This window comes from Oncorhynchus masou, unplaced genomic scaffold (assembly GCF_036934945.1).
Source record: "Oncorhynchus masou masou isolate Uvic2021 unplaced genomic scaffold, UVic_Omas_1.1 unplaced_scaffold_2895, whole genome shotgun sequence".
Lineage (NCBI taxonomy): Eukaryota > Metazoa > Chordata > Actinopteri > Salmoniformes > Salmonidae > Oncorhynchus > Oncorhynchus masou.
Genome location: NW_027009319.1, coordinates 35,536 through 48,206, shown reverse-complemented (window position 1 = coordinate 48,206; position 12,671 = coordinate 35,536). Strand labels below are relative to the sequence as shown.

Below are 12,671 nucleotides of genomic sequence, written 5' to 3'. Positions count from 1 at the left end.
TTTCATAGGAAGCTTGTAATCATGTTTGTGTGTGTACTCACGTCCTTGGCACACTCCACTGTGGCCAAGTTCTGATCATCTTCCCGACGACCAACATCAATGGACACTTTATACTCCCCATCTGTCAGAAGACACGGCAATGAGTAAACAAACCCAATGTGTGGGTGTTTGTGTGTTGACTTACATCCACTTTCTCTCCAAGGTCGGTTGGGATGGGCAGAATGATGTCTCTCCAGACCACACGGCCCTCTTCATCAAATCGGGTCTTATACCCATCCCTGACAATAAATAGTGTTTTTAGTCTCTATAGCTTCATTTGGGCTGTATGTCACAAGCTACATAATCACGGTACTTTACACCTTCACTATGAACAGTTTTGGGTTTATTTATCATACTCACACCACTCACTTGTTCATCTTTCCATACACCTCGCGGATAGCCTTGTTGACAGGGTTGATGTGACTCCCACTGATACACACACAGCATTTGGGCTGGAATACACACAATATTTATAGTTTACACACTAAACAAACTCATAAGCATATGCACATGGTCAGTGTTGGGACAATAACGATTACTGAATCTGAATTCACTCTATAAATACAAAGCTCCAATCTGGAGGAAAAGAGGACAGTAAGGAGGGAAAGGCTCACGCTGATGTCTTTGGAGTCGGCTGCCAAGTTGAGGGTGACGAACACGCCAAAGGAGAGACCAAACAGAGCAACTCTGTCCTTCATCACCAGGGGTGCTCCTGCACAATCCTGAACGCATTCTACATAACAGAGATGGAGCACAAGTTCAAGTGATAAGGATACAATGTAGGATCCAATGTAGCGGATATGATGTAATATAACGTGAGTTGATGTAATATAACAGTGAGTCTGGGTAATGGGTCACAGGAGTGGACTCTGCCCTCTCAGGGCTGTTTCTGAACATTAAGACAAGCACAAGCATGTAGGCACACACAGAGTATGAGAATCACCTCAAAGTAGGTGTTTGATTCGATGTCTGAGGTTCTGTTTATGTCATAGGGAAGGTACTCTAGCGCCATGGAAACAAAACCGTGTGACGCCAGGAGGCAGGAGCGGTACTCCACCAGCCCCCAGCCCCTCCCCACATATCCAACACCCCAGGGAAGGGTCCAGGACCTGGGGGTAAAAGAGGGTCCCTCGGACTCCATGTTCCTTGATGTCAATTCTGCACACACCCGGTGCCATGTACCATCGTTCTGTGACAACGGTCGCTAGGGAGACTGCTTGCTGAAGCCCTCAGTCATGTGCCCACTGTACACAGAGATGTGTACCACCATAGGAGTGAGGACATCCATCTTTCTCAACCTGAGAGACAGAGAGAGTTTATTTGACTTGTCCAGCCGAGTCCGGTCACCCTAAATGATGTGTTTATCCTATGTAAAATTGACCGCAAATATTGAGTTGCATTGGTGTGTTACCTGAGGCCTGTCCGACTGCCTGGAACAGGCTGCATGCTCCACAGTAGACCCATGGGCTCTGCTCCTTCATATGTTCCTCCAAGACTGGCATCCTTAGCAACTACATAAACAACAGAAAAGAGGCTGGAGTTCCTGACTTGGACTTCGGAGTTGGATGACCATTCAAAACTATTTTTTCTACTCTGAGCTCATTTATTCAGATGTCAGTTGTAGAGGTTGACTGATTATCATTTTTCAGCACCGATACCGATTATTGGAGGACCAAAAAAGCTGATACCGATTAATGACGACTTTATATGTTTCTAATTAATGACAATTATAACAATACTGAATGAACACTTATTTTAACTTAACTCAATACATAAATCCATCAATTTAGTCTCAAATAAATAATAAAATATGTTCAATTTGGTTTAAATAATGCAGAAAGTGTTGGAGAAGTAACAGTGCAATATGTGTTATGTAAAAAAGCTAAGGTTTAGGTTCCTTGCTCAGAACATGAGAATATATGAAAGCTGGTGGTTCCTTTTAACATGAGTCTTCAATATTCTAGGAATTATAACTCATTGACTATTTCTCTCTATACCATTTCATATGCCTTTGCATGTTCTTATAGGCACTATAGTATTGCCAGCCTAATCTCAGGAGTTGATAGGCTTGAAGTCAAACAATGCTGTGCTTCAAGCAAGAGCTGCTGGCAAACAGAGTAAAGTGCTGTTTGAATGAATGCTTACCACCCGATCAGTCAGACTGCTCTTTCAAATCATAGACTTAATTATAATATAAGAAACAGACAGAAATACAAGCCTTAGGTCATTAATAGGTCAAATCCGGAAACTATCATTTCAAAAACAAAACGTTTATTCTTTCAGTGAAATACGGAACCGTTCCATAATTTATTGAGCGGGTGGCAACCCTAAGTCTAAATATCCCTGTTAAATTGCACAATCTATGTTGTCATAATTATGGAAAATTAACTACGGTCTTTGTTGGGAAGAAATAGTCTTCACACAGTTCGCAACGCAGCCAGGCAGCCCAAACTGCTGCATATACCCTGACTCTGCTTGCACTGAGCACTTAAGAAAAAATGACACAATTACCCTAGTTAATATTGCCTGCTAACATGAACTTCTTTTAACAAAATATGCATGTTTAAAAATATATACTTTTGTGTATTGATTTTAAGAAAGGCATTGATGTTTATGGTTAGGTACATTTGTGCAACAATTGTTAAATCATCACCTGTTTGGCAAAGTTGAAGTAGGCTGTGATTAGATGATAAATTAACAGGCACCGCATTGATTATATGCAACGCAGGGCAAGCTAGTTAACCTAGTAATATCATCAATCATGTAGTTAACTAGTGATTGTGAAGATCGTTTTCCATATATATATAAGATGCTAGCTAGCAACTTTCCTTGGCTCCTTGCAGCCACAAGGTCCTTTGATGCTGCACTCACGTAACAGGTGGTCAGCCTGCCACACAGTCTCCTCGTGGATTGCAATGTAATCGGCATCCAAAAAGGCTGATTACGGATTGTTATGAAGACTTGAAAATCGGCCAAGCCGATTAAATCGGTCGACCGCCAGTCAGTTGTCTGTGGACTGGGGCTCCCGAATGGCGCAGCTGTCTAAGGCACTGCATCTCAGTGCTAGAGCGTCACCCGAGACACCCTAGTTAAATTCCTGGCTGCATAACAACCGGCTGTGATTGGGATGCTATAGGCGTCAATCCCCATCCCGTCATTGTAAATAAGAAATTATTTTACTCGGCAAGTCAGTAAAGAACAATGGTTATTTTTTTTTAAGTCTCAAGCACACTGAATGGGGCTTTCAAAACAACTGGGAACTCAGAGAAAAAAAACAGAGGTCAAATAATGAGGTCAGTGATCTTCAGGTAGGAAAGTCAGAGCTCTAGAAAGAGGCTGAGTTCCCGACTTGGAATTCCAAGGTTGATTGACAATTTTCAATGATTTGTCCTAGTCGGAGCTCGTCCCAGTTGCCTTGAACACACTGAAGTTGAATATTTCCGATTTCAGAGTTCAGTTGTATTGAACTTGGCATTAATGTGCTTGGGCGTGGTCATTGGTCACGCCTTTCACAGTGTGTTGCATTTCAACACTGATCCTACTCAGGACGACAGGTCCACTGCATGACCTTCACAACAACCATATTGGTTTTAATAACATCTATTTTGGCATCCTTTACTCAAGGTTTGCTGTGATGTTGTACTAACTTGATAGCAATAGAGGGCAAACAAGCAGGCAATAACATTGGCCAGCATCTCATGTTACAGCACATGCTGATCTTATTGGCAACCACCAGGACAATGTGTAATTGAATTAAACAAGAGTATGGGATTTCATACAGAAGTTAGGCCAAGGCTACATCAAAGAACACGGTCTGTAAGCCCGGTCGGCGGTCACAAACCTACCTGTCACCGTGCCTTGGCCGTCGCTGGTGTAATGGCCGAACGCCTCCCAAAGGTCCTTATCCTCAGAGCGATGAAGGGAATGTAGTGTCACTGAGAGGCTGGCGGTAAATTCCTCGCAACTACCTGGATCTTCTCATCCACGAGCCCCCGCATTGGCTGCACTGACAGAAGCGGGAAAGTCCCAACCATGGTGGACAAACACCTGTAGAAAAAGACAGAAACCAAACGAACATTGGTAAAGATGGTGGGATTGACATCCCATTTGTCTTGGCTTTAACCTGCAAAAATCAAATCAAATGTATTTATATAGCCCTTCTTACATCAGCTGATATCTCAAAGTGCTGTACAGAAACCCAGCCTAAAACCCCAAACAGCAAGCAATGCAGGTGTAGAAGCACGGTGGCTCGGAAAAACTCCCTAGAAAGACCAAAACCTAGGGAGAAACCTAGAGAGGAACCAGGCTATGAGAGGTGGCCAGTCCTCTTCTCGTTGTGCCGGGTGGAGATTATAACAGAACATGGCCAAGATGTTCAAATGTTCATAAATGACCAGCATGGTCAAATAATAAGAATCGCAGTAGTTGTCAAGGGTGCAACAGGTCAGCACCTCAGGAGTAAATGTCAGTTGCCTATTCATGACCGATCATTAAGAAAACAAAATTGGCTACGAGTCACATTCGCTTAAAACGTCGTGTCCACATTTACCGAGACTAAGTTATTCGACAATGACAAGTCAAATACATGCTGATATAGAACGCTCTGTGTAGCTACATAATTCTGGTGCGAGTAGACAAGTTTACTCCTGCAGGAAAGTACAGTGTCCGTGCGGCACTGCTCACAAAGTTACAGCAACTAGAAACCCATAGCGATAAAATGTAGGCCTATGCATGATTCATCTTCACAAAGGGGGCAAGATTTTTCTCAAAGGACTGTTACTTACTTCACCGGTTAATAACAACGTAGACTCCGTTGGGTTTACGCATTGTTTGGTAAGAGGGTCTGCTTAATAAGCGTCAGTCAGCAACACTAGAACGGTACTTCCGGGTCTCTGAATTTCTGACATTTTCAAGATAAAAGTTCCTCACGTAATATAAAAGTGTAATTAACCTCAAAAGTCTACCCTCATGATACACTAACACACGAGGCAGCGCGGTGAAACACCGCTTCCCATTAATTTCAATGGAAGGAAAGCAGAGAGGGCAGGGGACCTTTGGGTGGGGGAGGCGGTGAAAAATATCAACTTTTCCCAACTTTATGCAAATCACCAGCGGCGATTGCAAAAGATGTAGAATATGTTACGAATTTGCAGGACATATGATATGTTACAAATTGTAGATAGATGACTAACATTAAATAGCTGGCAAACGTTAGCTTGGCTAGGGGTTGGGTTGGGTTAGAGGAAATATTAGCTAAAAGGGTTAAGGTTAGGGGAAGGGTTAGCTAACATGCTAAGTAAGCTAAAAACTAGAGGAAAATTTGCTAAGTAGGTAAAATGCTCAAGTTTTCTGTGATGAGATTCGAATTTGCGAACGTTTTCGGTTGTTAGACGTTGGTGTTATAGGCCCACCCCGACAAGTAACTATCTGTTTTATGTAACCATAACAACTGTAACACATTAATTTCCGTCTCCCGGATTTCATTTAATTATGTTACATCTAGTATATAAGACCAGGCTGCAACACGTGGCTCTATCTTTTGAATAGTTTAACCTACAAAATATTATGCCCCATCACTGAAATTTAAGACCCTCAGGAACACATATATTATGTACATACTGTTTCCCTCTACTATAAACACAAGCCGTTAGAAATGAGTGTACAAGACCAGGCACAAAATTAGACTGAGAAGACAGAACATCAATGATGATGTTCTTTTCTACTCAGAAGACCATAGGACATTATTGCCTGATGATCATCTTAACTTCCCAATACATTTCTGATGCATTTCAGTCACTTCAAACCATACTGTCTTCAGAATGAAATGCTGTCAAAAAAATGCTGTAACTGATTGGTAATCCACTGTCATAACCCAAATTACAAAGTTAACATTTGCGTTGATTACATAACTTTGTTTGCATGTCAATATGGTGTGGCAGGCACAGGAACAATCCGAGTCAGATGTATGAAGCTGAAGGTACGATCAGTGTTGCCAACTAATTTTCAGGGTAAATTGCTAGAGGCAGGTTGATTTGTTGCTAAAAGTTGCTAAATTACGTTGTGATGTCATTGCGTGATAACGTAAAACTGCGTAATACGTACAATACACAATAACGTCACTCAAATCTCTGATTTCATAGGAAGCTTGTAATCATGTTTGTGTGTGTACTCACGTCCTTGGCAGACTTCACTGTGGCCCAGTTCTGATCATCCTCCCCGACGACCAACATCAATGGACACTTTATACTCCCCATCTGTCAGAAGACACGGCAATGAGTAAACAAACCCACTGTGTGGGTGTTTGTTGTGTGTTGACTTACATCCACTTTCTCTCCAAGGTCGGTTGGGATGGGCAGAATGATGTCTCTCCAGACCACACGGCCTTCTTCATCAAATCGGGTCTTATAACCATCCCTGACAATAAATAGTGTTTTTAGTCTCTATATCTTCATTTGGGCTGTATGTCACAAGCTACATAATCACGGTACTTTACACCTTCACTTTGAACAGTTTTGGGTTTATTTATCATACTCACACCACTCACTTGTTCATCTTTCCAAACACCTCGCGGATAGCCTTGTTGACAGGGTTGATGTGACTCCCACTGATACACACACAGCATTTGGGCTGGAATACACACAATATTTATAGTTTACACACTAAACAAACTCATAAGCATATACACATGGTCAGTGTTGGGACAATAACGATGACTGAATCTGAATTCACTCTATAAATACAAAGCTCCAATCTGGAGGAAAACGAGGAGAGTAGGAGGGAGAGGCTCACGCTGATGTCTTTGGGGTCGGCTGCCAAGTTGAGGGTGACGAACGCGCCAAAGGAGAGACCAAACAGAGCAACTCTGTCCTTCATCACCAGGGGGTGCTCCTGCACAATCCTGAACGCGTTCTACATAACAGAGATGGAGCTCAAGTTCAAGTGATAAGGATACAATGTAGGATCCAATGTAGCGGATATGATGTAATATAACGTGAGTCTGGGTAATGGGTCACAGGAGTGGACTCTTCCCCCTCAGGGCTATTTCTGAACATTAAGACAAGCACAAGCATGTAGGCACACACAGAGTATGAGAATCACCTCAAAGTAGGTGTTTGATTCGATGTCTGAGGTTCTGTTCATGTCATAGGGAAGGTACTCTAGCGCCATGGAAACAAAACCGTGTGACGCCAGGAGGCAGGAGCGGTACTCCACCAGCCCCCACCCCCTCCCCACATATCCAACACCCCAGGGAAGGGTCCAGGACCTGGGGGTAAAAAGAGGGTCCCTCGGACTCCATGTTCCCTGATGTCAATTCTGCACACACCCGGTGCCATGTACCATCGTTCTGTGACAACGGTCGCTAGGGGAGACTGCTTGCTGAAGCCCTCAGTCATGTGCCCACTGTACACAGAGATGTGTACCACATTAGGAGTGAGGACATCCATCTTTCTCAACCTGAGAGACAGAGAGTTTATCTGACTTGCCCAGCCGAGCCTGGTCACCCTAAATGATGTGTTTATCCTATGTAAAATTGACCGCAAATATTGAGTTGCATTGGTGTGTTACCTGAGGCCTGTCCGACTGCCTGGAACAGGCTGCATGCTCCACAGTAGACCCATGGGCTCTGCTCCTTCATATGTTCCTCCAAGACTGGCATCCTTAGCAACTACAAAAACAACAGAAAAGAGGCTGGAGTTCCTGACTTGGACTTCGGAGTTGGATGACCATTCAAAACTATTTGTTTCTACTCAGAGCTCATTTTTTCAGATGTCAGTTGTAGAGGTTGACTGATTATCATTTTTCAGCACCGATACCGATTATTGGAGGACCAAAAAAAGCTGATACCGATTAATGACAACTTTATATGTTTGTAATTAATGACAATTATAACAATACTGAATGAACACTTATTTTAACTTAACTCAATACATAAATCCATCAATTTAGTCTCAAATAAATAATAAAATATGTTCAATTTGGTTTAAATAATGCAGAAACAGTGTTGGAGAAGTAACAGTGCAATATGTGTCATGTAAAAAAGCTAAGGTTTAAGTTCCTTGCTCAGAACATGAGAATATATGAAAGCTGGTGGTTCCTTTTAACATGAGTCTTCAATATTCTAGGAATAATAGCTCATCGACTATTTCTCTCTATACCATTTCTATTTCATATACCTTTGCATGTTCTTATAGGCACTATAGTATTGCCAGCTTAATCTCGGGAGTTGATAGGCTTGAAGTCAAACAGCGCTGTGCTTCAAGCATTGCTAAGAGCTGCTGGCAAACGGAGTAAAGTGCTGTTTGAATGAATGCTTACCACCGCTCAGTCAGACTGCTCTTTCAAATCATAGACTTAATTATAATATAAGAAACAGACAGAAATACAAGCCTTAGGTCATTAATAGGTCAAATCCGGAAACTATCATTTCGAAAACAAAACGTTTATTCTTTCAGTGAAATACGGAACCGTTCCATAATTTATTGAACGGGTGGCAACCCTAAGTCTAAATATCCCTGTTAAATTGCACAATCTATGTTGTCATAATTATGGAAAATTAACTACGGTCTTTGTTGGGAAGAAATAGTCTTCACACAGTTCGCAACAAGCCAGGCAGCCCAAACTGCTGCATATACCCTGACTCTGCTTGCACTGAACGCAAGAAAAGTGACACAATTACCCTAGTTAATATTGCCTGCTAACATGAACTTCTTTTAACAAAATATGCATGTTTAAAAATATATACTTTTGTGTATTGATTTTAAGAAAGGCATTGATGTTTATGGTTAGGTACATTTGTGCAACGATTGTTAAATCATCACCTGTTTGGCAAAGTTGAAGTAGGCTGTGATTAGATGATAAATTAACAGGCACCGCATTGATTATATGCAACGCAGGGCAAGCTAGTTAACCTAGTAATATCATCAATCATGTAGTTAACTAGTGATTGTGAAGATCGTTTTTTCCATATATATATAAGATGCTAGCTAGCAACTTTCCTTGGCTCCTTGCAGCCACAAGGTCCTTTTGATGCTGCACTCACGTAACAGGTGGTCAGCCTGCCACACAGTCTCCTCGTGGATTGCAATGTAATCGGCATCCAAAAAGGCTGATTACCGATTGTTATGAAGACTTGAAAATCGGCCAAGCCGATTAAATCGGTCGACCGCTAGTCAGTTGTCTGTGGACTGGGGCTCCCGAATGGCGCAGCTGTCTAAGGCACTGCATCTCAGTGCTAGAGGCGTCACCCGAGACACCCTAGTTAAATTCCTGGCTGCATAACAACCGGCTGTGATTGGGATGCTATAGGGCGTCAATCCCCATCCCGTCATTGTAAATAAGAAATTATTTTACTCGGCAAGTCAGTAAAGAACAATGGTTATTTTTTTTAAGTCTCAAGCACACTGAATGGGGCTTTCAAAACAACTGGGAACTCAGAGAAAAAAAAACAGAGGTCAAATAATGAGGTCAGCGATCTTCAGGTAGGAAAGTCAGAGCTCTAGAAAGAGGCTGAGTACCCGACTTGGAATTCCAAGGTTGATTGACAATTTTCAATGATTTGTCCTAGTCGGAGCTCGTCCCAGTTGCCTTGAACACACTGAAGTTGAATATTTCCAATTTCAGAGTTCAGTTGTATTGAACTTGGCATTAATGTGCTTGGGCGTGTTCATTGGTCACGCCTTTCACAGTGTGTTGCATTTCAACACTGATCCTACTCAGGACGACAGGTCCACTGCATGACCTTCACAACAACCATATTGGTTTTAATAACATCTATTTTGGCATCCTTTACTCAAGGTTTGCTGTGATGTTGTACTAACTTGATAGCAATAGAGGGCAAACAAGCAGGCAATAACATTGGCCAGCATCTCATGTTACAGCACATGCTGATCTTATTGGCAACCACCAGGACAATGTGTAATTGAATTAAACAAGAGTATGGGATTTCATACAGAAGTTAGGCCAAGGCTACATCAAAGAACACGGTCTGTAAGCCCGGTCGGCGGTCACAAACCTACCTGTCACCGTGCCTTGGCCGTCGCTGGTGTAATGGCCGAACGCCTCCCAAAGGTCCTTATCCTCAGAGCGATGAAGGGAATGTAGTGTCACTGAGAGCGCTGGCGGTAAATTCCTCGCAACTACCTGGATCTTCTCATCCACGAGCCCCCGCATTGGCTGCACTGACAGAAGCGGAAAGTCCCAACCATGGTGGACAAACACCTGTAGAAAAAAAAGACAGAAACCAAACGAACATTGGTAAAGATGGTGGGATTGACATCCCATTTGTCTTGGCTTTAACCTGCAAAAATCAAATCAAATGTATTTATATAGCCCTTCTTACATCAGCTGATATCTCAAAGTGCTGTACAGAAACCCAGCCTAAAACCCCAAACAGCAAGCAATGCAGGTGTAGAAGCACGGTGGCTCAGAAAAACTCCCTAGCAAGACCAAAACCTAGGGAGAAACCTAGAGAGGAACCAGGCTATGAGGGGTGGCCAGTCCTCTTCTGGTTGTGCCAGGTGGAGATTATAACAGAACATGGCCAAGATGTTCAAATGTTCATAAATGACCAGCATGGTCAAATAATAAGAATCACAGTAGTTGTCAAGGGTGCAACAGGTCAGCACCTCAGGAGTAAATGTCAGTTGGCTATTCATGACCGATCATTAAGAAAACAAAATTGGCTACGAGTCACATTCGCTTAAAACGTCGTGTCCACATTTACCGAGACTAAGTTATTCGACAATGACATGTCAAATACATGCTGACATAGAACGCTATGTGTAGCTACATAATTCTAGTGCGAGTAGACAAGTTTACTCCTGCAGGAAAGTACAAAGTCCGTGCGGCACTGCTCACAAAGTTACAGCAACTAGAAACCCATAGCGATGAACTGTAGGCCTATGCATGATTCATCTTCACAAATGCGGCAAGATTTTTCTCAAAGGACTGTTACTTACTTCACCGGTTAATAACAACGTAGACTCCGTTGGGTTTACGCACTGTTTGGTAAGAGGGTCTGCTTAATAAGTGTCAGTCAGCAACACTAGAACGGTACTTCCGGGTCTCTGAATTTCTGACATTTTCAAAATAAAAGTTCCTCACGTAATATAAAAGTGTAATTAACCTCAAAAGTCTACCCTCATGATACACTAACACACGAGGCAGTGCGGTGAAACACCGCTTCCATTAATTTCAATGGAAGGAAAGCAGAGAGGGCAGGGGACCTTTGGGTGGGGGAGGCGGTGAAAAATATCAACTTTTCCCAACTTTATGCAAATCCCCAGCGGCGATTGCAAAAGATGTAGAATATGTTACGAATTTGCAGGACATATGATATGTTACAAATTGTAGATAGATGGCTAACATTAAATAGCTGGCAAACGTTAGCTTGGCTAGGGGTTGGGTTAGAGGAAATATTAGCTAAAAGGGTTAAGGTTAGGGGAAGGGTTAGCTAACATGCTAAGTAAGCTAAAAACTAGTGGAAAATTTGCTAAGTAGGTAAAATGCTCAAGTTTTCTGTGATGAGATTCGAATTTGCGAACGTTTTCGGTTGTTAGACGTTGGTGTTATAGGCCCACCCCGACAAGTAACTATCTGTTTTATGTAACCATAACAACTGTAACACATTAATTTCCGTCTCCCGGATTTCGTTTAATTATGTTACATCTAGTATATAAGACCAGGCTGCAACACGTGGCTCTATCTTTTGAATAGTTTAACCTACAAAATATTATGCCCCATCACTGATATTTAAGACCCTCAGGAACACATATTATGTACATACTGTTTCCCTCTACTATAAACACAAGCCGTTAAAAATGAGTGTACAAGACCAGGCACAAAATTAGACTGGGGAAGACAGAACATCAATGATTATGTTCTTTTCTACTCAGAAGACCATAGGACATTATTGCCTGATGATCATCTTAACTTCCCAATACATTTCTGATGCATTTCAGTCACTTCAATCAAACCATACTGTCTTCAGAATGAAATGCTGTCAAAAAATGCTGTAACTGATTGGTAATCCACTGTCATAACCCAAATTACAAAAGTTAACATTTGCCGTTGATTACATAACTTTGTTTGCATGTCAATATGGTGTGGCAGGCACAGGAACAATCCGAGTCAGATGTATGAAGCTGAAGGTACGATCAGTGTTGCCAACTAATTTTCAGGGTAAATTGCTAGAGCAGGTTCATTTGTTGCTAAAAGTTGCTAAATTACGTTGTGATGTCATTGCGTGACAACGTAAAACTGCGTAATTACGTAAAATACACAAAACGTCACTGAAATTGACTGGCCATCTCTGCAAAAAATATGATTTGACATTTGTTCAGTTACAGACTCCCACTCTTTTCTGTACTTCTGGCTGTACAATTTTGATTGAAACTTGTTGATTGATGTTATAAGTTCTGTTCAAGATCAAACATTCGTTACCAACTATATTCATTGGGTTTGGCTCGTCAAACTCGTAAGTCTGCGGCTGCAGAATTGCTTCCGCCTGTGCACGAGCTGAGCGCCTGCTGCTGACGTCACTCACAATGCCCTTTTGCAGCCAGGCACGTGTGTTGCTATTGAGTATGTGACAGAAACAAAATCGTTTTTGTCATTTAGCGGGGAAAATGCAT

General features: G+C 42.1%; 1 pseudogene; it reads right to left on the bottom strand.

The window, feature by feature from the left end:
• Positions 1-3,987: 3,987 nt before the first annotated feature.
• Positions 3,988-11,058, bottom strand: LOC135533994 (acyl-coenzyme A thioesterase 5-like; annotated as a pseudogene).
• Between the last annotated feature and the right edge of the window lie 1,613 nt (positions 11,059-12,671).